The 26,916-nt window shown below is 39.8% G+C and overlaps 2 pseudogenes; one reads left to right on the forward strand and one right to left on the reverse strand.

Annotated features, from left to right (window-relative positions):
- Window positions 1-1,951: 1,951 nt before the first annotated feature.
- On the reverse strand, window positions 1,952-8,884 carry LOC130881669 (40S ribosomal protein S12-like; annotated as a pseudogene).
- Window positions 8,885-8,997: 113 nt separating this feature from the next.
- Window positions 8,998-19,976, forward strand: LOC130869483 (zinc finger protein 883-like; annotated as a pseudogene).
- The last annotated feature ends 6,940 nt before the right edge of the window (window positions 19,977-26,916 follow it).

Here is a 26,916-nt window from a genome sequence, read left to right on the forward strand (position 1 = left end):
TCTGAAATTTGCACTGAGTTGCTCCAAGAATCAGACTGTGAGACTTGCAAAAGTATTATTTTATCTACAATATTTTACTAAATATAGTATAAAAATCAACTATGGTATAAGTGCCTGGCCTAATATTCATTATTATTATTATTATTATTAGATATAACAGCAAGTTTGCCTACCACTGTAGTGGCCTGGGTGAGAATGGCCTATATAGGTACATAAGTTTGAATACTTGGTTTGGAATTGGTGGAGCTGTGTGAGAATAGTTAAGAATTATGACCTTGTTGAAAGATCTGTCACTCTAGACAAGTTTGGAGATTTCAGAAGGCAAGTGTTTAAGACGGGGTGCTTAAAGTAACAGAATGAATCTCTATCTGGAAAGGAGACATATTAGCATGACTTTCAGGCTGTGCTTCAGCTAATCCATTAACAGCCAGCAGTAAACAAAGTCCAAGAATCCAGTAGTTGCTCAGTCTACATGACTGGATATCTCCGCCAGATTTCCTCAGTATACACTAAAATCCCAAAGAACTAGGCTCCAATGCCAGTGAAAGAACAGGCTTGAGAGCAGGCAGGCCAAGAGCAAAAGCTTCCTTAGTCCACGTCTTTATATAAATCTCCAGGAGAAGGTGTGTTCCAGATTAAAGCTGTGAGTATTACTGCCTCAAGGGCCAAATTAGAACTGGATCTTCCTACTTCAAAACTCAAGCAAAATCCACCATTGGTTTGCCCTCCATTGTTTCGATTTCAGTTAATTCCAGATGTAATCAAGTTGACAACAAAGTATAGAATTACAAGTAGCACACCAATGTGTTCTGCCTCCTGTGGATTAAGATGTGAGCTCTCAACTGTTCCTGCTACTATGCCTTTGCCCCGCCGTCACAGATTCTAGCCCTCTATAGCTGCAAGCCCAATGAAACACTTTCTTTTAAAAGTTGCATTGGAGTTAGTGGTTTGTCAGAGCTATAGAAGAGAAGCCCAGACAACCAACTTAGGTTCCAAGAAGAACCCCGTCCAGCAAATGAAATTTTCATTGCAGACTATGGAAAGGCTGAGTGTCATTTTAATAAGATGACATTTGTGAAATTTTTATGTAGTTGAATCTTTTTTTATTTATTTATTATGTATACAATATTCTGTCTGTGTGCATGTCTGCAGGCCAGAAGAGGGCACTAGACCTCTTTTACAGATGGTTGTGAGCCATGATGTGGTTGTCGGGAATTGAACTCAGGACCTTTGGAAGAGCAGGCAATGCTTTTAACCACTGAGCCATCTCTCCAGCCCTATGTAGTTGAATCTTATCACAGAAATACTTTTTAAATTTTGTGCAGACTAATTTAGAAAAAAACGGTGTGAAAAGGGTACGGTTAGATTTTGAGAATTTTAATTATTGACCCAATCCTACACAAGAGCTTTCACTATGTTTTTATTTGGAAGGCAAGATATGGTTTCAGTGTTTACTCCAGGTTATATTTTCACACCTGAAGATGTGGAGCTAGGAACTACAGAAGAGCAAGGAGGAGAGATTTTTATCTCTGGGTTACTGCAGTTTGTTTTCTAGTTGTTTCCATTTACCTGAAAATGATGTTGGGGTAGAACTAGAGAGGGGAAAAGCAGGGAATGAGTGATAATACAGGGAAAATGGAGAAAATCTGGAGGAGGGGGAATTTAAGTTGGAGATAAGATAAAGGTAGTCAATACGGGAGATGGAGGAAGAACAGATACTTATAGATGTTTGATACATCGTCAAAGACTCATGTGTTACATAAAATTACATTAAAAACGTATGTTTAAATATAAGATACACATTCACATGCGCGTGCACACACACACACACACACATCTTAAGTTATATCACTTGAGTTGACAGTGCCTCTTCCTAGATACTTGGCACCTACCCCAGCAACTCTTAAAACCTCTTTTTTAAAAAAAAAAATGAGTCAAAATTTTTATTTATTCACTTTTTGCATTTGAAGTACTCTTCAGTGATATCCTTGGCCTGAGATTCTTTGTTATAGTCCTCAACCACTGTATATAACTGCACCCAGCCACTTTCCATGGCTTCCCTTTTGATCAGTCTTACAGAGGTCTACCCATTTCCTAGTTTCTTGTTGTCATCAACCTTAATTGGGTTGATTTGGTGCTCATCACAAAGTTCCTCCATCAACATGACATACATAGGCTCATCACAAGTGTATGCAAGCACACAAAGATGGAGTTGGCACTTATCTAAGGCTTTGGCAGCTTCGTGTAAGCCACCTGCTAGGGAATCATGTATGAGGATGTCTTCCATACTCTTATAGAGCAGTACTGACATCCGTTACACCTCCAGCAGCAAATGCCTACCTAGGCCATAGCTGTGGATTACAGGTGAGGCCAAATCTTGAACACACCTAAGCATCCACCTCCACACAATTTATCAATTGCAGGGAAGGAGGGGTGTAGGGGAGGGACTTAAAACCTTTTAATATGATATTTTAAGCTCTATTAAATGTTCAATGAAATCATAAAATGTTAAATAGTTCTATAAAACAATATTTATTTTACCATGAAATATAATTGTCATTCTGGTATTACAATTAGCATTGATACAGAAATTTTAATAATGATCTATATTTTTAGGAATTTTTAATTTTATTTACACTTATGGTGAGTTTTATGTATAGCAAAATCATAAGACAAAAAATTGATTTATAACATTTGGGATGCCTCTGGATAATATGTATTATAAGTCTTTGAAAAATTGCTCTGGAAATTTTTTCAAAAGTTTTTTTAATTTTTATTGTGTATGAATTGAATATTTTGCCTGGACATATGTCTGGACACCATGTGCTGGTCTAGTGCCATAGAAAATAGAAGAGGCATTGGATTCCCTGGAAGTTGAGGTGAAGATGGTTGTGAATCACCATGTGTGTCTTGGGGATAATTCAAGTTTTCTGGGAGAGTAGGAAGACTTCTCAACCACTGAACCATCTCATAGTCCTCCGAAATATTCCTGATATACAAGTGTTAAGTGTAAAATTTTATATATTGGCATTCATTTTCATTGGATTTTAAGAAGTCTTTAATGTCTTTCTTCCTTCCTTCCTTCCTTGACCAAGTAAGTGGTGATTCAGTTGAGCATTGTTCAGTTTCCATGAGTTTGTGGGCTTGTTGCAATTAGTGCTGTTGTTGATTTCAAACCTTAAGCCATGATGGTCCAATAAGACACAGGGGGTTATTCCAATTTTTTTTCTATCTGTTGAAATTTGCTTAGTTAACAAGTATGGTTGATTTTGGAGAAGATTCCATGAGGTGCTGAGAAGAAGGTATATTCTTTTGTGTTTGGGTGAAATGTTCTATAGATGTCTGTTAAGCCCATTTGAGTCATAACATTCATTTAGATTTTTTATTTCTCTGTTAAGTTTCTGTCTGTCCTGTCCTGTGGTGAGAGGGTGTGTTGAAGTCTCCCACTATTAGTGTGTGGGGCTTGGTGTGTGATTTAAGCTTTAATAATGTTCCTTTTACAATGAGGGTGCTCTTGCATTTGGGGCAGAGATGTTCAGAATTGAGACTTCATCTTGATGGATTTTTCCTGTGATGAATATGAAATGACCTTCTTCATCTCTTTCAACTAATTTTAGTTTGAAGTCTATTTTGCTAGATATTAGGATAGCTACACCAACTTGTTTTTCAGGTCCATTTGATTGGAAAATCTTTTCCCAACCCTTTACTCTGTGTCGGAGACAGCAAAGCATAGCCCCCTTCCACATGCGGTTCTTGAGTTGCAGGAAATAATTCCCTCCAGGCAACCCAGTGGCAGCTAAACGGTGTGTTACTTGAGGGCCAAGGAGAAAACACCTACATGCCACTTGGTAATATTTCTGGTTATAACAATTCTATTTAGTGTATAAAATAATTACACTGGAACAGAAAATAACTTGACTATGATGAATAAAGTTTTTGAGGAACTTAGGACTTTTAGGGCTCTCTGGCTATGGCCTCATAAATCAAAATTGGAATTATGAGGACCAACAATAGGAAGGGTACGACAATGGAGTAAAACCCACTGAACTATGCTTCTGTAACTGCAAGTAGGTAGCCTCTGAGATGAAAACTTCAGAAGGTGTTTTATGATTAACTCAGCTAAGAATTAAGAATATAGTGGCTGGCATGGGGCTTGGGATCTGGAAAAATGTCATAATGAATGATGATGTTCTCATTCAAAGAATCTCTATACTTCTTGTGAACTGCTTTGCCCAGGTAATTATTAACCTGTGGCAAGAAAAAGAATCATTTTCCTTGTGCAAAATTTACAATAAAAGACTGAGGTTTGAAGATCATGGCAGAAGAAGCAGAATCAGAAGTACTTGCCCTGCAGCTGATAGCCTGTTAGCTTGCATCAGAATCCTGTATTCATGTACTCATTTTGCCTTCCAGACATCCCAGATTTAAGACCCATTTGTCTGCTGAGGCTGGCCCCCCGAAATTCTGAGGTAATATCTGTCTTTGTGGTTAAAATGTGTTTCTTGTATGCAGCAAAAAGGTGGAATCTGTTTTCGTAACCAATCTATTAGCTTATGTCTTTTTATAGATGAACTGAGCCCCATGATATAAAAAGATAATAATGACCAGTGCTTGCAGGTTCCTATTAATTTTGTTGTTGTTGTTGGTGGTGGTGGTGGTGGTGGTGTGTGTGTGTGTGTGTGTGTGTTTGTGTTTCTCTTTGGGATTTTCTGGTGTGGTGTTATCTATTGCCTGTGTTTTCATGAATATAGCTAACTTCTTTGGGTTGGAGTTTTCCTTCTAGTACCTTCACTAGGGCTGGATTTGTGGGTAGGTGTTGATTAAATCTGGTTTTGTCATAGAATAACTTGTTTTCTCCATCTTTGTTGATTGAAAGTTTTTACTGAATATAGTAGTCTGGGCTGGCATCTGTGGTCTCTTAATGTCTGTATAATGTCTAACCAGAACCTTCTGGCTTTCACTGTTCCCATTGAGACATTGGGTATAATTCTGATAGATTTGCCTTTATATGTTACTTGTCCTTTTTCCTTTGCAGCTCTTAATAGTCTTTCTTTATTCTGTATGATTAGTGTTTTGATTATTATGTGGCAAGGGGACTTTGATTTCAGCCCAGTCTATTTGGTTTTCTATAAGCTTCTTATATTTTTATAGGCGTGTCCTTCTTTAGGTTGGAAAAGTCTTCTATGATTTTGTTGAGTACATTTTCTGTGTCTTTGAGCTGAACTTCTCCTTCTTCAATTCCTGTTATTCTTTGGATCAATGTTTCCATGATGTCCCAGCTTCCTGGACATGTTAAGAATTTGTTGTATTTAGCATTTTTTTTTAATATTTATTTATTATATATACAATATTCTGAATGTGTGTATGCCTGCAGGCCAGAAGAGGGAACCAGACCCCATTAGAGATGGTTGTGAGCCACCATGTGGTTGCTGGGAATTGAACTCAGGACCTTTGGAAGAGCAGGCAATGCTCTTAACCTCTGAGCCATCTCTCCAGCCCGTATTTAGCATTTTTCTTTGACCTATGAATCTATTTCCTCTATCATATCTTCAAGGCCTGAGAATCTCTCTTCCATCTCTTGTATTCTGTTTGTTATGCTTTCATATGTAGTTCCTGATCATTTACCCAGATTTTCCATTTCCATATTTTCCTTGGATTGTGTTTTTCTTTTATTGCTTCTATTTCAGTTTTCTAGTCTTGAACTGTTTCTTTCACCTGTTTGATTGCTTTTTCTTGGTTTTCGTTAAGATATTTGTTGATTTCTTCCATTTTTTGGTTGTCTTTTTCTCCATTTCTTTAAAGGAATTTTTCATTTCCTCTTTAAAAACCTCAATCATCTTCATAAAGTTGTTTTTAAGATTGCTCTTCTTCTGCTTCATCTTCATTGGGATGTTTAAGTTTTGTTGTTGTCAAACCACTAGTTTCTGGTGGTGTTGTTTTGCTCTTATGTTGTTGAGTATATTCTTACTCTGTTGTCTACCCATCTTTTCTGCCAATCAGAACAGGTCAAGCCTGTTTTGGGGGCGTGTCCCTTTTCCTCCAACTGTTGTAGCTGGGGGCTGTGGCTCCTTTGATCGCTTCTTCAGGTGTAGGTAGAGGAGAGCCTCTGGTGATCATTCCTTCAGGTGCCTTTGAGCCCAGTGCTCAGATGGTTGCTCCTCCTGGTGTTGGTAAGGCTGAGGCTCTGGCGCTCAGATAATTTCTGGAGGCCACTGCTGTCATTGCTGCTCATGCTTCTCCTCCCGGCAGTCTGGCCCAGTCCCCTATCCCCCACATTGCTACTCACACTTCTCTTCATGGCTGCCTGGCCTGGTCCCAATCCAACATGCTGCTGCTTATACTTCTCCTTCCGGCAGTCTGGCCAACCTCGCTGCTGCTCACACTTCTCCTCTAGGCAGCCTGACCCTTCCAGTCCATCATGCTGATGCTTAGCCTTCCCCTCCCAGCAGCCTGGCCTGACCCACAGTCCTGCTACTCATGGTTCTCCTCCTGGTGGTCTGCATGACAGGCTTTTTTTTTTTTTTTTTAAAGTTCTGGTTCTGTCCAATTTTTAAAAAGGTAATTTAAATACCAAGCTGGTGGTTTCTGTTCCACATGCTTATAGTATTATCAATAATCAGTCTAGTCTCTAAGTCTTTGATATGGAGGACACTGACTGCTCTTCCAGAGGACCCAGGTTCAGTTCCCAGCACACACATGTATTGGGGGCTACAGACCCCTGGCCCCTTGACTTTCTTTGCCTGCCTCAGACCCTTTGCCTACTGGAGTGAACTGAGCAAAACAACTTGTTTACCTGTGCCTGCAGCTGCTCTGAGCAATAGACCCTGATGGCAGGGGAGTGGGTTCTGGTGAGGCCTGCAGCTGAAAGACCCCAAGAGCTGGGGTATGGCTATCAGTTAAGGATCCCTATATAAGCTTCCCTGGAGCACAATATATTGGCATTCTTGTATCAAGGATGACCTGTGTCCCTGTGTCTCTGTCTGTCTGGGTGTGCGTGTGTTTTTAAATCTCCAGCTTAGTTTCCAGCTCATGTGCAGGCGCTACACACAAAGCAGGTAACAACTGTCCTTGACTCCAAGATCTGACACCCTCAAACATACATGCAGGAAAAACGACTGTGCGAGTAAAAGATAATTTTTTAAAAAAGGATAAGCTTTACATTAGAGATTGCTGATGACAGTAAAATATGATACAATCAACAGACTAACCCAAAACTAAAATATTATACAATATTTATTGATTTAAAATTATCTTTATAATACCCATGTATATATGTAATGTGTACCTCTTTTTATATTTCTTCCATGATACAATTCAGCTTATAAGTAAGTGGTAATATTAATTAAAATTTCAGGCTGTCCTAAATTTCTTTTTGTTCACAGTGTAACTAAAGACAGTTTCTTTAAAAGTTAAAGCATTAGTTGGTATGGTTTTTGGTTAATCGTCGTCTCAGCTCTGAGTCTGTAAGAAATCTAAAATGCCCTCATTGCTCTCAGAACACAATAGCTTCTGCTCCAGTGTACAGTTTCATTATCATGAACAGACCCTCCTCTCAGAATTAATCCTTTAGACTCTGCCATTCCTAAAATGGAAAGACTGAGGATAGAACTTAGTCCTGTGATTTCAGGGTAATTAATAATTTGCTCATATTTTCCACTATACCAGATTTCTATTTAACATATTAACATATCAAAACTTATATCAAGTTTTCTTTTATTTGCTTGTTTACTTTGTTTTTGTTTTTTGTTTTTTGAAATGGAGTTTCTCTGTGTAGCCCTGACTGTCCTGGAACTTACTTTGTAGACCAGGCTGGCCTCAAACTCACAGAGATCCACCTGCCTCTACCTCCCAAGTGCTGGAATTAAAGGCACGTGCCACCACCACCTGGCTTCAAGTTTATTTTATAATCTTTCACGGTCAAGCTTTTGCCAATTGTTAGGAAACATCCAAATACTATTTTAATTAAGACGTTTAGACGTGTTTATTTTATGTGTTTTGGATGGATGTTTTGCCTGTATGTGTGCATGCTCAGTGAAGGCTTGGTGCCTGTGGAAGTCAGCAGAGGACTCTAGATCCCCTGGAACTGAAGTTATAGATGACTGTGAGCCCCCAACTGATTGCCAGAAATTAGAGCCATGTCGTATGCAAGAACAATAAGTACTGTAAACCACTGAGCCATTTCTGTAACCCTACAGCTCAATTTTCAAACAGGACTTCATCAATACTGAAGTAATTTGGAAACCTGTACCAATGTGCACAAGGACCACAGGAATAATATTGTGGACCTGTTTCCAGGTCTACTAATTTCCATGGGACTGCAGGACACCTCAAAATTCCCCCAGGAAAAACCACTGGTGAGAAGCTAAAGGAACTTGGGAGTCTTAAATACCCAGTATCTCATGGATTGTAATCTAAACTGACCTTAGCTAACAGCAACAACTATAATAACAGCTGTAAATAACAATAGTTTTTATAATAATAACAATAACAGTAATTATAATGGTTACTTTTGGCCATCCCTAATGGTTTTATACCCCAGCAGGAAAGTATAACCAAAGAAGAAAATGATTGGTATAAGACAAAACAAAGCCTAGACTTTGAAAGAGACAAATGATAGTTCAGGTCTTGTATAGGCCTTCCCATTAGGACCTGTTGTAAGATGTACTAACATACTGTGTAGGACAATCACAACACACACACACACACACACACACACACACCAAGCGTGTGGGCACCTGAAAGTTTGGAGCATGCTCCCCTTAAATGAAAAGCTGTAAACCTGGTCGGAACAGGCTTAACCCAGCTTTAAAAAAAGAACTTGGAGTACGATGGAAACTGTCATTCTGACTACCTCTGAGAAGGTGAAGGTGATTAATTCAGGCATTTAAGCGCAAGGCTGCCCTCATCTTCCGTCAATCAGGGAGGCTGTTGCTGCCCTTTACAAACTGTCCAATGAGGAGCGCGGATATTCGGAAGGCCCCCTCCGTGCCACCATGTTTGAGTCCTGTGTTGTCGAGGAGGCCTGCTGTGCTCGCTCTGCACTACCTGTCTCTCCTGGTTTCGAGCCGATTGGGAAGAACACGTGCATGCATCTGAAAGAGGAAATGGTGAGTGTGCCCCGGGATCCTGGAATCCTCCTGCAGCGCTGTCGCCTGGCCGGTCCCCTGGTGTTGTCCAGCCGGGTGTGCCCTGCTGGTTCGCTGATCCTCAGAGCTCTGGAATTGTGTACAGAGCAGCGGCCGGACACCGGATCCCGTCCAGTTCTGTCCCAGGGAAGCTACTTCGTCCCGGGTCCCTGTCTTCCTGGGGTGAGTCGTCCCTGGGATGTGCACCTCAGCACTTACGGCCGCGCTGGCAGGTTGGTGACACAGAGTCCAGGCTGGTGTGAGGGGACTTGGGCAATGAGAGCTGTTGCTCGTCTGCCCTTACAGGTATATCTGGACTGCTTTCGATTTTTTTCTGTCGTCACCTATCTGAATTATATTCTTTATAGTACCGCGGTTCAATAGGACAGGACTTTGGCTTTAGGCTACATCCCCAAACCTCAACTCATCAATTAAACTGTGTGTGTGTGTGTGGGGGGGGGTGTTCTGCTTTTTAAAAAATGGTGATTTCTAGAGGGTATTTGATTTTGCCCTCTGTGAGCGTGGGCCAAAATTCTCAATCTTAGAAGAAGGAGAGAAACCTAAATTTGTTTTTTGTTTTTTGTTTTTTTTTTTTTTAGTGACTATTTCTGAGGCCAAAATTAGGATTTTTGAAAAGCTTTGCTAGACCTGGTGTTTGTGAGCCCTTTGGAGGGGATCAGGTGCTTGTGGTTGTATTGTTGTTTGTGTGCCCTGAGCTGCTTCTCCAAGAAGAAGGAGCTGAGTCTGAGAGTATTTATCACATGGCATTCTCTAAGGGGATCTCCATTTTTAAATATTTGTTTCTTGCAGTCCATAGGCTGGGGTATTCAGTTTCTTTACCATTTGAAGTTGTCATGGTAAAGAACTTTTACTTCTAGTTCTTTTCCTGTTACTGCGAATGGGATCGTGTTTCTGGTTTTCTCTCTCAGCCCAGTCTTTATGGGAATAGAGGAATGTTCTTGCTTATTGAATGTTGACTTTATATTCTGCTATGTTCAAGAAAGTACTAAATTCTACAAAGAAAATGTTTACTTTTTAAAATTCCCTCTGTGTTGTATTCATACTCAAATTGAAGGGATTTTTAGCAGTGTACTAGATAATTCTAGTTAATGATAAGTAAAATAATGAACATTTGCATATTAAGACGAGAAAGACAAACTTGGAGAGGGTAAAATATTTTCATTGTGTATGAAACAGTATACTGTTACTTGAAAGTGAGTTTAGATTACTTGTACATTGAATTTTTTAAAACTCAGGGTAAACTGTACTTGGAAAAGAACACTTTTAATTTTCTAGTAGAAGTTGAAAGGAAAATAAGTACCAAATCAATCGGAAAGTTTAGGCCTCAAGAGATGACACAGCTATCAAGAATACTTGCCACTTTTGCAGGGGACCTGGGTTCTGTCCCTGCAGCCAGGTTGGGCAGCTCACTGACACCTGTAAACCCAGCTCCCATGGACCTGACATTCTCTTCTGGCCTCTAGAGACTGCACACAAGTGTTATACACACAGACATATCAAATAATACAGAATGAAAATCAAGCAAAATATTTTATTGCGTGAAAGCAGTTACACATAAAAGACATACACATTTTTGTTAAAATTATCCATTTAAATGTCAAGATTGTGTGTGTGTGTGTGTCTTTGTGTACAAGTGTGCATGCACACACCAGTTAAAAGGAAGTGACAGAACATTAGACTAAAAAACTTAACTGTCTTTCTTCGATGGGTAAAACTAATTACATGAAAGAGATGGAGTTTAGTAGTTGTGGTACCATTATGAGGGGATTAAAAATATTAGCTATTGCTGGTCTTAATGAAATCCTGAAGTCTCTGCAATTGCAAGACTGAGGTGGGAGGATTGCTGTCAGTTCAGTGACATCCTCAACCGTAAATAGTGTCAAGTCCTGTCTCAAAGACAAACCAAAACAGCTTGATCAAACGTCTGTGCCACAGGAGAAATTACTTGAGTTCTATCTTCTAATATGATGGGCATTTAGAACGCAGTGTAAATAAGTGGAAGACTTTTTACCAAGGAAAGAATAGTTATGCAGCAATATATAGTTCAATTTCCTCAGCCATCATAGCAATGCCTCTTTCAAAAGATCATATGAGTTCTATATAGTAAAGTCTTTCTGTTATTTACCTCCGAAACAAATGAATATTTTCAGGGTGTATCTAGGGTTAAGGTCAAGGTAGATTCAAGGTATGAAGACAGGGTCAGTTTCTAAAATAGTGTACTTATGGACCATTGAGTTTAATTAGTGCAGCCTTTATTTACATGGGCAAGAAATGTGGCAAACATAACAAGGCCACACTCCAAAAGAAAAATGACTCTCCATCCCCAAGAAGCCACCAACTAAAATTAGCTTTTCAGTTAAGAATGAGGCTTTGGAAGCCTTTCCTAAGTCCATTGCTGGGTTTTTTCACTGTCATGATCCCATGCAGACCTTGTGTGGGTAACCACAGCGATTGTTAACTCATGGGTGCAGCAGCCATGTCAGGTCCAGAGCACAGCATTTGATAATACTGCTCCCCGTGCCGCAGCGCTTACATTTTCACTTCAGTTTTTCTGCAATATTTCCTGAGTCTTGGGAATAGAAGGTTGATATAATGTCCCATCTATGGTTGAGCACACACAGTTATTTTCATAATTTAAACAGTTAATGCTTCTCTGTCTTAACTACCATGGCTACAGTAAGGAGCTCGTTTGACCCAGGTTGAGAGAAGCAAACATCTATGAAGGAAGCACAAACATTTAGAAGGCCGTGAGTGTGTCAACATCAGCACTTAGAAACACAACATCAGTGGCTTGTCCCTTAGGACCTTTGACATTCCTAGCCATGGTTTTAACCATGCTAAATTATCAGACATGACTTTCGTCTTCTGCCGCAGGCCTGAAATTTCATTGGCAAAGTTCCTTAGCTCCATAAACATTTTTTCCAGTAGGCCCATCTTGTCTGGCATATCAGTATTGTAGCATCCAGGGTTCAGCTCAGGTAAAATCTTTGGTGCCTCTTCTCCCCCAGCAGCTTTCATAGTACCACTCAGCAGCGCTCTGAAAGATAGCTACCTGGGAATTTCCTGGTCAGCTCATGATTGGTTTCCCTGTATCCAGCAACCAAGATATGTGGTGTCTTCAACAGTAGAATTTTATCATCTAGTTATGGTTGGTAATCCAAAACAATGACAATAGCCTATATTGTTTGGGGTGCTACGGAAGCTGCTCTGACCAATAACTCATATGGTGGTGACCTGTGCCTGACCCTGACGTTTTTATTTAGTCCCTTGTGGCTTTTAGGGAGCAGCATTGTTCACTAATGGGTGGTACTTCTGCTTGCTTAGGTCTTTGTGGGTTTGTGGCTAGCTTTCTATAGGCAGAGATCCAGGCTAACAAGGGCTACCTCGTAAGGCTCTATTCCCACCCCCTCCAAGAAAAATCTATTTTAAATTAGTTTACAAGCTGGTGCTGTTTTATAACGCTACTTCACACATCTTTAGTTTTGGTTAACTCAGTTCTTAACCCTCCTTTCCCCTACGTTCCATCCTCATCCCTTCTTAAACCTTTAGCTTCCAATATTTTCTCACTGATCATTCATATAACATATGTTCTAATATCCCCTCTCATTATGTGTATTGTAGTATATGTGTGTTCACTAAATATATGTATGTATATATTTAACTTGGATTGCAAGATTATAAGTGCCCAAATAATTTTTCATGTGTTTTATTTATTTGTTTATTTATTTATTTATTTTGATTTTTCGAGACAGGGTTTCTCTGTAGCTTTTGGTGCCTGTCCTGGAACTAGCTCTTGTAGACCAGGCTGTCCTCGAACTCACAGAGATCCGCCTGCCTCTGCCTCCCGAGTGCTGGGATTAAAGGCGTGCGCCACCACCGCCCGGCTGTGTGTTTTATTTTTTTAAGCCTTATTCTGGCTTTTCTTTTGCCATCTCTGTCATTCCCAAACCTGCTTGAGCCCTTCAGTCCCCAGTATTCCACTCTCTACTTTTGTTTTTATCTGCATTCTACACCTCCACGCATCCTCCCTGCCAATAGCCTGGTTTTGCTTTCTTCTCCTTCACATGCACTTGGTGTTAGAAACACTCAAAACCCAAAGATTTGAACCTAGGAACCTCGTATGAGAAAAACCTTGCAGTGTTTTTTTTTTTTAGCCTAGTTGAACTCACTCAGTATAATTTTTTCAGTTCTGTCCATTTACATGAAATTTTCATGACTTCATTTTCTCTACAGCTGTTGTGCAGATAACACCATATTTTCATTATACGTTCTTAAGTTGAAGGGTATCTAGGTTGATTCTTTTTCCTACCTGTTGTGAATTGCTCAGCCGTGAACATGGATGTGCAAGTGTATCTCTATAATAAGGTACAAAGTGCTGTGGGCATATGCCCAGGTGTGGTATAGCCGGGCGATATGATAAATCTATTTCAAGTTTTGGAATTTTTTATTTATGTTTATTTGCATGGGTATTTTTCCTACATGTATGTCTGTATATTGCATGTATGTACATGTCCATGAAGAACATAAGGTGTCAGATCCCCTGGAACTGAAGTTAGACAGTTGTGAGTTAAATGCTGAGAATACAGCCTGGGGGTTCTGCAAGCGCTGCCTGGGCTCTCAACTGCTCAACAGTCTTTTCAGCCCTATTTCTATCTTTAGAAACCTCCAGGCTGATGAGCACAGCGTGTGCACTAGTTTACATTTTCACCAACAGGACAAGGGCTCCCTTTTACCTACATCCAGGCCAGCGCTTGTTGTCATTTTTATTCCTCGCGATAGCCATTTTGACTGGAGTGAGGTGGCCTCTTACTGTAGCTGTAAAATGCAGACAAATGAGACTAGATCCTTATCTTTCACTTTGCACAAAACTCAACCCCAAATAGATTAGGACCTTAACAAACAACTTAATATCCAGAAATTTCTCAATGAAAATTTTGTAAGTGCGGTTCAGATGACAAGCACAGGTAAGGAATTTCTAGATAGGACTTCAGGTAAAACAAATAGGATTTCATAACATTGAACAACAAAGAGTCAATTACATAAAGAGGCAGGCAGTCCAAAGAATGGGAGAAAATCAGCTATACATCTAAAAGGGATTAGTGTCTGTAATACAAAGCGATTCAAAGCAACATAAAAAGAATCAAGGCATCAAACATCACAATTAAAAAGTGGACTGTGGGGCTGGAAAGATGGCTTAGCCATTATAAGCACTGATTGCTCTTCCAAATCACCCCGGTTCAATTCCCAGCACCCACATGGCAGCTCACAACTGTCTATAGCTCCAGTTCCAGGGGATCCAGCACCCTCACACAGACATACCTGCAGGCAAACCACCAAGACAAAGAAAAAAAGTGGACTGTGGAAGTGAACAGAACATTCTCATGAGAAGAAATAGAAATGGTTTGTAAATACAAAGTGTTCAACATTCTCAGCCATTAGGAGATGCAGATGAAAGTGGATGGGTGTGGCCTCATCCACTGAAGGATGATTAGCCTACCAGTAGCCATGGTAGTAGTAGTAGTCAATATTTCTCCTTCTCCCTTGTGCGCCCCTCCCAAATCCATGCTGGAACTTAACTAACATAACCTCAAGTATTGTGGGAATTTCATACTTTGATGCATCCATGATAAAGAGATTGTTTTGGTGTGTGACATTGAGTTCCTAAGAATCTATCTTGCTGCTGTAAGGACCAACCTTTAGCAGATCAGGAACTGAGAGGAATCCATGGAGTTGGCAAATTAATCACTCGACTTTTCTATCTTAGGGAGTAAAACTTAATTCTCTAGGGCTGACGAGGTGGGGCTAAACTTAACTTTCTAAGGCCAATGCAAAGGGAAACACACACACACACACCCCTTTAGAGAGTCTATCATCTTTTCTTTTTTTTCTTACCTCTATCCAGGTGTATCCTGTCTATCTCTCTTGGCAATTAACACTAACCATTTCCCTATGTTTTTTAGGAGCCAGTGACCTTTGAGGATGTGGCTGTGAACTTCAGTCCAGGAGAGTGGGCTTTCTTGAATTCTAGTCAAAAGCAGCTTTATAGAGATGTGATGACAGAAACCTTTATGAACCTGATCTCCATAGGTAAAAACAAGACACTATGATTCTTTTACCTGTTCTCAGTGAGAGAGCAGCTTTTCTTGCTTATTTGTGTAGTTTCATGAATTGAAATATTGAAAGGGGACATGATGGTATTTGTAGCATACTGAGTCATACTGTACCACAGTAAACGGTAGACTTTAATAAGTGTTTTCTAGTGTTGGATAAGTCATAATGATTTCTTTTGATTTACTGCCAGGGAAAACAGAAGAAAACATTGAAGAGGAGTGTGCAAATGTCAGAAGAAGTCTCCGGTAATTCACACTCAAAGGGGGGGAATTTGCATCAAATATTTGTAATTTATTTTAGGGAAGATGAAAACCAAACCAATGATCCAACTACATCTAAATGTAAAATGGTTCTATGACAATGTTTTCTAAAACCTGTGTTAATTTGTCCATCCAGAGTTGTTGGGAATTCCATCTCTGTACTCTAGTAATATTTCCTAAGTGTGTTACAACATCAGGCAGTGTAAGACATTCTCCAGTGATTTGAGCTATACAATCTCCTCTTCATGCACAAAAGTATTTAATCTATTTTTATCAGGTTGACTTTAGGACTTGGATATATGCTTCTATATTAAGTACAGTGAATTTCAGTTTTAAGTTGGCATCTAGCTTCAATAAATCTTGTGAAGACTACTCAGGTATTTCAAATTTCATCATGCTTGCTTCACACCTTTGCATGAGTAATTTTCCCCATTGTTAACTGGTAGAGACATTTCCAAAACTTATTCCTTGGTAATTTCATACATGTGTGCAATGTATCTAATCATAGATATGTCCTTTTCCTCTCTCGCTAGCTCCTCCAGCATCCTTCCTCACATCCCTCTTCTAGTAACTACATGGTTTCTTGGTAGAAGTTTTTTTTGTTTTGTTTTGTTTTTTAAATAATCCCTGGAGTCCCATTGGTATTACCTGTATAGCAGTGGGTACAGGGTATTCCAGTGGAGCATGAGCAACCCACAAGGGTCTACACTCTTGAAGAAAAATTCTTTATACAAACAAAGTCCACATTTAGTATTGTCCCTTAAGTCAGGTCCTTTCCATGTGAACCTCAAAGTTGATGTCATTCTGCTGCTGCCTCCTAAATACTCTATTAATGGGAGTTAATGGGAGTGAGTCACAGCATTCAGCCTCCAGGGCTTCTTTTGGCTAATCTTAAAACGTTATGCTCTTTTGTTTCCTTTTTCTTTTTGCAGAGCTCAGGTAATTGAGAGAGACTGTAAATATGGACATGGTTGTCAGTGTGGAGAAGCCCACCACCCGATTCCAGAATATGTTGATAATGAGCACATGCCTTCTGCAACAGCAGTACGTGAAAGCAGTATGTGTGCAAGAGGCACCATTGGTCATTTACCCTCAGATGTGCATCTCACAAGTGAAACTGAAAAGAAGCCACTTGAGAATGAGGGATATGTGGAAATAGCTTTTCAACATGAGAAACACTATGCAGATTTCACCTCTTCTGAATACTTTCAGGTACTCAAAAGTCCTAGGCAGATAGTTCATAAAAAGAAACAATCTAATGAAGCGTATAGGATTCACGGTTCTGACAAAAATGATGAGCAAATTTACGGTGATGGTACATGTCACGAATACAATCAGTTTGATAAAGCCATCAGGAAATACTTTCACATATATGAAAGAACGCACACTGAAGTGAGACCATTTATGTGTACGCAATGTGGCGAGACCTTTGTTAATTTCAGTCAGCTTGTCTACCATGAAAAAATTCATACTGGGAAGGAATGTTATGTGTGTAATCAGTGTGGAAAGGCATTTAGACACTACTCCTACCTTCAGAAACATGAAAGAATCCACAGTGGAGACGCACCCTATGTGTGTAAGCAGTGTGGCAAAGCATTCATTCGTTCGTCACACCTTCTTGTCCATGAAAGAACTCACACCGGAGAGAAACCTTATGCCTGTAAGCATTGTGGAAAAGCCTTCAGCCATCACAGCGCCTGTTATAGACATGAAATAATTCACACTGAAGAGAAACCCTATGTTTGCAAGCAATGTGGAAAAGCATTTACCTGTTCTACGTCCCTTCGCAACCATGAAAGAATTCACACCGGAGAAAAACCTTATGCGTGTAAGCAGTGTGGCAAATCCTTCATCCAGCGTGATGCTTGTTACAATCATGAAAGAACTCACACTGGAGAAAAGCCCTATGTTTGTAAGCAGTGTGGGAAGGCATTTACATGGTCCACATGCCTTCGCAACCATGAAAGAACTCACACTGGAGAGAAACCTTACACATGTAAGCATTGTGGGAAAGCCTTCACCCATTCCAGTACCCGTTACAGTCATGAAAGAATTCATACTGGAGAGAAACCATATGTATGTAAAAAGTGTGGGAAGGCATTCATTCATTCCAGTCATCTTATCAGCCATGAAAAGATCCACACTGGGGAGAAACCTTACGCATGTAAGCATTGTGGGAAAGCTTTCATTCAACGTAAGGCCTGCTATAATCATGAACGAACTCATACTGGAGAAAAGCCTTATGTATGTAAACACTGTAAAAAAGCATTTAGGTGTTCCACATACCTTCGCAACCATGAAAGAACTCACACTGGAGAGAAACCTTACATATGTAAGCATTGTGGGAAAGCCTTTACACATCAGAGTGCCCGTTACCGTCACGAGCGAATTCACACTGGAGAGAAACCATATGTATGTAAAAAGTGTGGGAAGGCATTCAGTGATTGCAGCTATCTTGTGAAACATGAAAGAATTCATTGGCGAGAAACCTTATACATTCAAAAATAGAGAACCTTTTGTGTCTTCCACATCCCTTTATATGCATGGAAGCCAACAGAAAAGAACTGGAAATTTACAGCAATGTATCTGGTGACCTTGCCTGTGGATAACTTACTTGTGTTGTGAGGTATGAAAAGAGTGTGAACAACTCATAAGAAGGCTCGGTGGGTAAAGGTGTTTATTTCTAAGTCAGGTAATCTGAGTTCCATCCCAGGGTCCCTTATAGTGGAAATAGAGAATTCCCAAATGTTTACCTCTGAGTTCCGTGTACACATGTGGACTCACACACAAACTGAATATTTATTTTTAAAAACAGTGGAGATTAACTAACTGAAAGCTGCAAAAGTGTAGTTGTATCCCCAGTGTGCAAATATAGATAGGATAAAATCCTATTGCACTGGGCATGGTAGAGCATGCCTTTTATTCTAGCACTTGGTGAAGGAGGGCTGGTAGAGGTTAGAGAACTATAATGGATATAGGGGGTTTGAGCACCACATGGGAAGTTTAAGAAGAACCAGTTATAAGCAAGTGGAATTTTCTTTACCAAAAAAAAAAAAAAAAGAAAAAAAGATGGTTCCGCTGTTAAAAGCTCATACTGCTCTCCCTGAGGACCTGAGTTTTTCAGCATCCACACAGTGTGGCTCACAGCCAGCTCTAATTCCACATCTGAGATGTGATGCCTTCTGGCCTCTGCAAATACAGAACACATTTGATACACATGCTTAGAAATAAAAACACATCTTTAAGTAATTATGTGTATAAAGCAAATAAAAAGTTGTGGGTTTTTTCAAATAATAAAATTTATGAAATATTATGTAGTTTAATCTTATAAGAATAATAAATGTGGAGACTGAATAAATTTATTTGTACAGAATATTTCTGGAAATAACCTGGATTACAGTAAAAAAAAATTTTAATTTAATTTATTTATTTATTTATTTTATTTTTCCTGAGACAGGGTTTCTCTGTGGTTTTGAAGCCTATCCTGGAACTAGCTCTTGTAGACCAGGCTGGTCTCGAACTCACAGAGATCCACCTGCCTCTACCTCCCGAGTGCTGGGATTAAAGGCGTGCGCCACCACCGCCCGGCGGATTACAGTAAAATTATGAGCATTTTTGTCATTGTTCAAGTCTTATATGAAACCTTTTACATTGTTTTTTTATAGTTTTGAAATAAGATTTTATAAACAATGTCATAATTTTGCCTGCCTGTATTGCCTACTGTTTGGAATGTTGAAGCTACCAAGAGATTGTCCCTAACAATAGCAATCATATTAAAAAAAAAATTTGTGTTGAGGTAGTCTAAGTTTGGTTAACTAATTTCATTTAAATGGTATTGTTTAAATGAAATGAGGTAAAACTTTCTCAACTTTACTGTAGAGCTGTTGGATTCATTGAACTGAGATGCATTTTTACTAGAACAGTAGACTTAATTTCAGCTAGTTTGTTGGTAATTATGGTTCATTTGAAAGTAAAAATATATGCTTCTTAAAAGTATTTTCTCATATGCCATATTTTTTTTAAAAGTATTAATTCCTTTGCTATTTCCTTACATTTATGTAAAAATGGAAATTTTCTGGTGTTTACATAGATTTTTATATGTTGTACTTTTCAATGTATGTGTTGTTCCAATAATAGTGCTTTATTTCTTTTTTGTTTGTAGACAGGATCTCACTATGACTGGTCTAGAACTCACATAGTTCCTGCATTTGCCACCAAAGAGTTGGAATTAAAGCTTGCACCACCACACCTGGCTCAAATTATATTTTTGTATATGTGTTTTACCCTTAATTATTTATTTGCTTGTTTGGTTGAGTTTGGGGGGATGTTTTTGTTTTTTGAGAAAGGGCCTCATACTCTACCTATGACTGTGCTGTTGCTATTTAGACCAGTCTGACATCAAACATAGATTCACTGGCTTCTGACTTCCAATGGCTGGGATTAAAAGCATGAACCAGTACACTTGGCTGTGTGTTTATATGTTTAAGCTCACCTGCATACGGGTGCCTGTGGAGGCCACAAGCGTCAGATCCTTGAAGTTGGAGTTATAGCATGTTGTCAAATAGCTGTGATGGTGCTGGGAACTAAACTTGTGCTCTGAAGACCAGCAAGAAATGTTTAACTGATGAACGATCTCTCTAGCCCTTCCTTGCTCTTAATTTTTTCTGACAGTTTTATTCACCTATATAATTCATTTTAGTCCTTTTCTCTTCCACATTCCCTTTTCATCTCTGCCCCTTTATTTCTGGGATCCTTAACAAATCCCCTTCTTAGTTCCATATTCTGTGTGTGCCCCACTAAGGCTAATTTGAGTTTCTTGCTCAAGCATGGATTAGAGATCATCTACTAAAGGGCAGACTGTCTGAGCCTAAGCCACTGCGAAGATGGCTGTTCCTGTACAACCATGAATTACCAATAGTCCCTACTGGGTATATGCAGCTTCAGATTTCCTTCTCCTGTCCATGGAGAAATGTTCACAGGCCCAATCTTGTGTGGGTCTAGTGCAGATAACTACAGGTGCAGTGAGTTCTTAACACACACACACACACACACACACACACCCCATTCTTTTAGACAGTATCTGTTATGTAGCGCTGACTGTTCTGGAAGTGGCTGCATAGACCAGGCTGGCGTCTAACTCAGTTCTACCTACCTCTCTCCTGTGCTGGGACTAAAGTTGTATTACCCTATGCCCAGCAAGTTTTTACATATTTTTGCTGCATTCACTCCTTCCCATCCTTCGTCTTTGTTCCACCTCCACTTCTGCACTGTTACCTGAACCCTGGAGGGAGTAATATCTCTGATCTATTTAGGAATCAACACTCTACCATTACTTAATCATGGTACTTGATCAGGCATGGGATTATTTGCCATTACCTCCTACAGTAAGGAGCATCTTTGATGAAGAATGTGTACAACATTAATCTCTGGGTGTAAGTGCTTACAAGATGGCTTAACAAAGTGACCATGTTATCCACATAGTAAGAAGTCCCCTTACTCCAGGACCTGTGACCCCACCAGTCACAGACTTTAAAACTGGATTTGAAGAACCAGGCATGCATCTCTCGTCACCAAATGAAGTTTCTAGTACAGGGACATATCCAATTGAGTTGTTGACCAAAGGGATCATACGAAAATCCCCAGAGTTTTGCAAAGACAAAGACTGCTCCCCACAAACTAACAGCAAGGTTCCATTGCTGAAAACAACACCCACACAACCCATAAAATGTGGAGAAATTGAGCTGTTGCCTACACAGAACCCTCACCCCCATCTTCTAGTGTCTTTGGTATGGGAAGTTACTCTGCAGGCTACTTGAAAAGAAACATACACACTAATCCAGCCACAAACCCCATCATCTACAATCTGTCCTGCCTGCAAAATATACTAGGGCAATGATGACACAAAGTTTGTGGAAATAAGCAATCTATGACTGATTTGACTTAAGCCCCACTCCTCAAGACAGAACCCATTGACACCCACGGAAGCAAACTGGATAGCCAAGAACACAGGACTAGATAGCCCAAGAGCTAGGGTAAAATCAAATACTTCTAGTCTAAAAAGAAAAAAAAAAAGGTCAATAGTAATGGTATTTTGCTATACTCATAGATCGGTTCCTAATTTAGTCATTATCAGAAAAGCTTCTTCCTGCAGCAGATGGGAACAAGTATGGAGACCCACAGCCAGACATTGCATGGAAAGAGTCTAAATGAGATGTCTCCATCGAATCTCTCTCCTCCCTCAGAGCTCAGTGAACCCTGTAGAATAGGATAAGACCCAGAGAGGATGAAGAAATCCATGAGAACAAGGCCCTCTGAATCAACTAAGCAAGGCTCATATGACCTCACAGAAACGAAAGCAGCAAGTACAGGACCTATGTGGGTCTGCACCATGTCCTCTGCATAAATATAGCTTTCGGTTTAGTATCCAGGGACTCCTGAGTATGTAAATGAATGGGTCTTTCGTATATAGAATATAGCATCTCCAAATGGGGACACTTTGCCTTCTCCCATTCCTATTTATTCCTTTTATTTCTGTCTTTTATTACCCTAGCTAGGACTTCAATCATTATACTGGATAGTAGTGGTGACAAGTGACCCCTTTGTCTTGTTCATGATTTTATTGGAATTCATTGTGGTTTTCACTATTTAGTAAATGGTGGCTATAGATTTTTAATTTATATCTTTTGAGATATGTTCCACCTTTCTAGTGACCCCAGGGACTTTATTATAACAGGATTTAGGATTTTTCCAAAAATCCTATGTACACCAAAATTGTGTGATTTACATCCGTGGGTCCATTTATATAATTAAACACATCCATTGATTTATGCCTGTTGAACCATTCACGTATCCTTTCAATGGGACAGGGTTTATCATGGCGAATAACACCCTCTACATTTTCCCAGCTCCATTTCTGTTAGCACTCCTGCTGCCATAATCAAGTCCATTAACAAACTGAGAACAGTAGAAACAAATTGATCACAGTTGATGGAGTCTGTGGTGCCTGAAGCACTATCTAGAGTTTGTGCTTAGTTCACAGTTTTTCAGTTTCCTTTTGGGGTGCTGATGTTGGTCCCAGCAGCAGTTGCTGGAGAATTACTGGATAAACTGCTACTCGCACATCTTTTGTAGATCTCCTAGTAGAGGTCGGTCCACCTCAGTTCAGTCTTTCAGGGTCTGGTGGATTCTGCAGCTGCAACAGCTCCTGCACTGGCTTCAGTCACAGCAACAAGTTCAGTCTAAAATGGATTTTTTGTTTCTTTGGGTTTTTTTTTTTAGTTCTTTATATATTCTGTTTATTAATCATCAGTCAACTCTGTAGTTAGCCAAGATTCTATCGGCTGTTTTTCTACTCAGTTTCTTCCTCTCTTTAAGGTGTGTGTGTGTGTTTTAAAATTCTTGTGGGGTTGATGAGTATGGTGTCATATGCCTTTTATTTCAGTACCTGGGAGGCAGAGAGAGACATTCAAATCCAGCCAGGATTACACAGTAAGACTCTGTCTTAAAAAATACAATCAACAAGAAAAAAGCCCAACACAAAGTTGTTGTCTTTGGGTTTATTCCAGGGATTTTTGTTTCTTCGGGAGATTTTTTGGTTGTTTACTTTTATGAGTTTGAATATTTTTAATGTGATTTTTTTCCTGAGTTCTTTCATAGAATGTTTATAACTATGACATAAGAAAGCCTCTAATTTTGCATATTAATTTTTGTATTCTGGCACTTCGATAAATTATTTTATTTAAAAAAAATCACTTCTAAGGGAATCAGCAGGCAAGGACACTGCTGCTAGACTGTAAGAGCCTGAATTTGATATCAAAAACCCACAAAAAAGTAGGAGGAGCAAAACTTACACCAAAAAGTTGGCCTGGCAACTGTATGTACACACGGGTATATTTGCTTAGACAAAAACATCATAACCACAATAATAAAATTAAATTTTGCTTTAAAACCTAACTGATGGAAAAGCACTATGTAAATAAAATAGTTTAAAGACAGTGTTGCTTGGGGCTGCAGTGATTGCTCAGGGGTGGAGTACTTTCGCCTATTCCAGAGGACGTCCACTTGACTCCCAGCACCCACAGGATACTAACTGCAAGTCCAGAGGGTTCAATTCCCTATTCTAGCCTCTATGAGCACCAACATTCTAAAAGAAAACAATTGCCAACAGAGAATACTATACCCAACAAAATGAGGTACAATCGAAGGAGACATGAATATACAATCTGAAGGCAAACACAAACACACCCAAGCAGTCACAGGAAATAGTGAATTTCAGAACAATCAATCAAAAGAGGTCTAAAAACCACCCCAAAACAAAAATAATGGAAATTAACACACACTGCTCACTAATAGCATTTATTTACCTACTTATTGTGGGACCCTCACCCCTTATTCTCAAAGGGATGAGAAGAAATTTCCTAGCAAAATATTTTCCCAGGAAGATAGTGGCCTTCTGCTCTCCTACCCTGGAAGATTCTGAGCACAAGCTCACTTAGCTCAGCCCAGCCAGTCACCTGGTGATAAAGAAGCAGGATGGGAGAGAGCAAAAGACCTTGCACCCGTGCCGAAAGCAGCTTCAAAAAGCCTCTTTGTAGTTATGCCTTTTTTTTTTTTAAAGATTTTATTTATTTGTAAAGTATACAGTGTTCTGCCAGAAGAGAGCACCAGATCCCATTATAGATGGTTGTGAGCCACCATGTGGTTGCTGGGAATTGAACTCAGGACCTCTGGAAGAGCAGCCAGTGCTCTTAACCTCTGAGCCATCTCTCCAGCCCTGTAGTTATGCCTTTAAAAGCTTACCCCACAGAGAAGATACAACTCCTCTCTCTACCTCGCTGCAGCGGGGTTTGGAGACAGGGGTTCGAAACATGTTTGTATTATGCTGATTAAACCTTGCTTATTACAGTCTGGGCCTCTCTGGTGGTCTCTCTCTGGGGGGTCATAATCTGGGCACAACACTTATTTATTTAAAGATAAGGTCTTTCTCTATATATTTCTCTGTCAGCCCTGGAACTAGACAAGTCTTGCCTCAAGCTCACAGGGATCAAGTGTTAACTAATAACTTTTAATATTAATGGTTTCTTGTTATTGTTAAAAAGTCCGCAGAGCAGAAAAATATGTAGAGCTCAATAAAAACTCAATTTTAAAAACGTCCACAGAGGCCTTTTACTTATGTGTTTTACATCTCTAGAAAAAGAATCCCAGGATTTTCCCTCCTGTGTATTTTGAAATTAGGAACAAGACAGGGTTGTCCGTTACCCCTTCTTCTTAGGGAAATGCAAATAAAATGACTAGATTTCATTTTATCTCAACCAGAACAGCTAAGGTCAACAAAATAAAAAACAAATGCTGAAAGGATGCATGGAAAGGACCCTATTCATTCTTGGTGGAACTGCAAATCAAGCCACTCCAGAAATCTGTGTGGAGAATTCTCAAAGAGCTAAAAATCAATCTACCATATGACTCAGCTATACCACCCTTTGGCCAACAGGACTCACTATCCTACTCCATAGATACTGCTTAGCCATATTCACTGCTGCTCTGCTCACAATAACTAAGACATGGGAACAACCTAAATCCCCACCAACTGATGAATGAATAATGAAAATGAGCACACATACACAATGGAAATCTAGTCATACGCAAACACAAGTGACACCATGAAGTTTACAGGCAAATGGGTAGAAAGAAAACATACTGTAATAAATGAAGTAACCCAGACCCAGAAGGACAAACGTCGCATGTTCTCTTTGTGGTTCTAGTTCTGAAAATTCAGACATGAATATCAAGTAACGATAGACACCAGGAAAATAACGAAACTTGGGGGCAGAGGTGAGAGGGCTGGAGTGGGGAGTGGCAGGACACAGGTAGTATGGAGAAAACGGGGCTTCTAACTGGGGAGGAAAACGGAAGGACAACAGAGAGCAGGGAGGGATAAATAACTAAGAATGCTCAAAAAGTACACAGGGAATCATTTTATACTTACCTAAATTTATCTAGAATACAAATATCTATAATATACACACACAAACTTAAAAAGGTTACATGACTTGGGGCAATATTGTTTCTTCCAAGAGCCACAGAGTAACAAAAACCTCATTATCACAGGAAAACAACAACAACAACAAAAAGCCCTTTTAAGTTGGTTAGGGAAGTGCAAGAGACTCCCCAAACATAGGCTATTGTTGCCTTGTGTTATTTCCCAGAACTTAAAGGTGAGCCCCTATTGCTGAGGATGTGACACATTTTGGACACAGAACTTGGAGTAAGAGAGCTGGAGCTGACCCAGAAACCTCATCCTTGTGGCTCTGAGTATCTGAAAGTGCTGTGCAAGTTGCCATGGAAGGGGAGCATTAGGTAGCAATACCCAAATCTAAAGCCCAACGATAAAAATGTGGCACTTTTATCTTGAGTGTTAACAACTGTCCAGTTGGATTTACGGCTCATGCAACGAGGGAAACCCTGCCTACTAAACCTAAGCCAGCACTCATGCCTAGAGAACCTACTCTGAGCACTTTTCTAAATCAGTGCAACCCCTAACACTCCGCCGAGCTCATCCTCATGCCTGCAGGTAAGTACATCTGACCTCTCATCAAAGTAGCTTGTTTTTGTAGCACCAGGAGTCCAGTACAGAAAGCATGACTAGTCAGTTACCACGGGATGGCCAGTCCAATCGGTACATCTACCACAAAGCTCCTGCACCTGAGGCTCAGGAACTTTGCTGCAAGGGGGGAAGAAAGACTGTAAGAGGCAAAAGACCAGGTAGTCAGCTGTGAGACTGAGCCCTCTAGATAGGATAGGGAAGCCACACACATGAAACACGATTGTCAAAAACAAAACAATTCCACATCAACAGCTACTGAAAGAGGGAGAACCAGCCTCCCCAGAAATGAATCCCCTATGGTTTATCCGATACCAACTGATTAGCCCTAGACACAAATATATGCAGGTAACACCAAAGGGACTCAGCAGACTGTATTCATTTATTCCTTTGTATGTACGATAACAATAGTGAAATAATATGGAGAGAATTTGGATGGGAGTGGGGAGGAAATCGAAGGGATAGTGATGTACATGTATTTTTTTTTATTGAGCTCTACATTTTTCTCTGCTCCCCTCTCCGCCTCTCCCCTCCCCTTCAATCCTCTCCCAAGGTCCTCATGCTCCCAATTTACTCAGATGATCTTATCTTTTGCTATTTCCCGTGTAATTATATTTTAATAAAAGCAAAAGTCTGGAGAACATTAGGGAAAAATTTATTGGGCTTTTCTACAAATTCCTGATTGCCCTGTTCAAATGTGGTGTAAACTCTGAGCAGCAATGAGAATTTCTCCAAATAAACGAGTATCACATGGTGTCATGTGGGTTCTAGGAATCAAACCCAGATCCTCAGGCTTTAT

Source organism: Chionomys nivalis, chromosome 1, assembly GCF_950005125.1.
Source record: "Chionomys nivalis chromosome 1, mChiNiv1.1, whole genome shotgun sequence".
Taxonomy (NCBI): Eukaryota; Metazoa; Chordata; class Mammalia; order Rodentia; family Cricetidae; genus Chionomys; species Chionomys nivalis.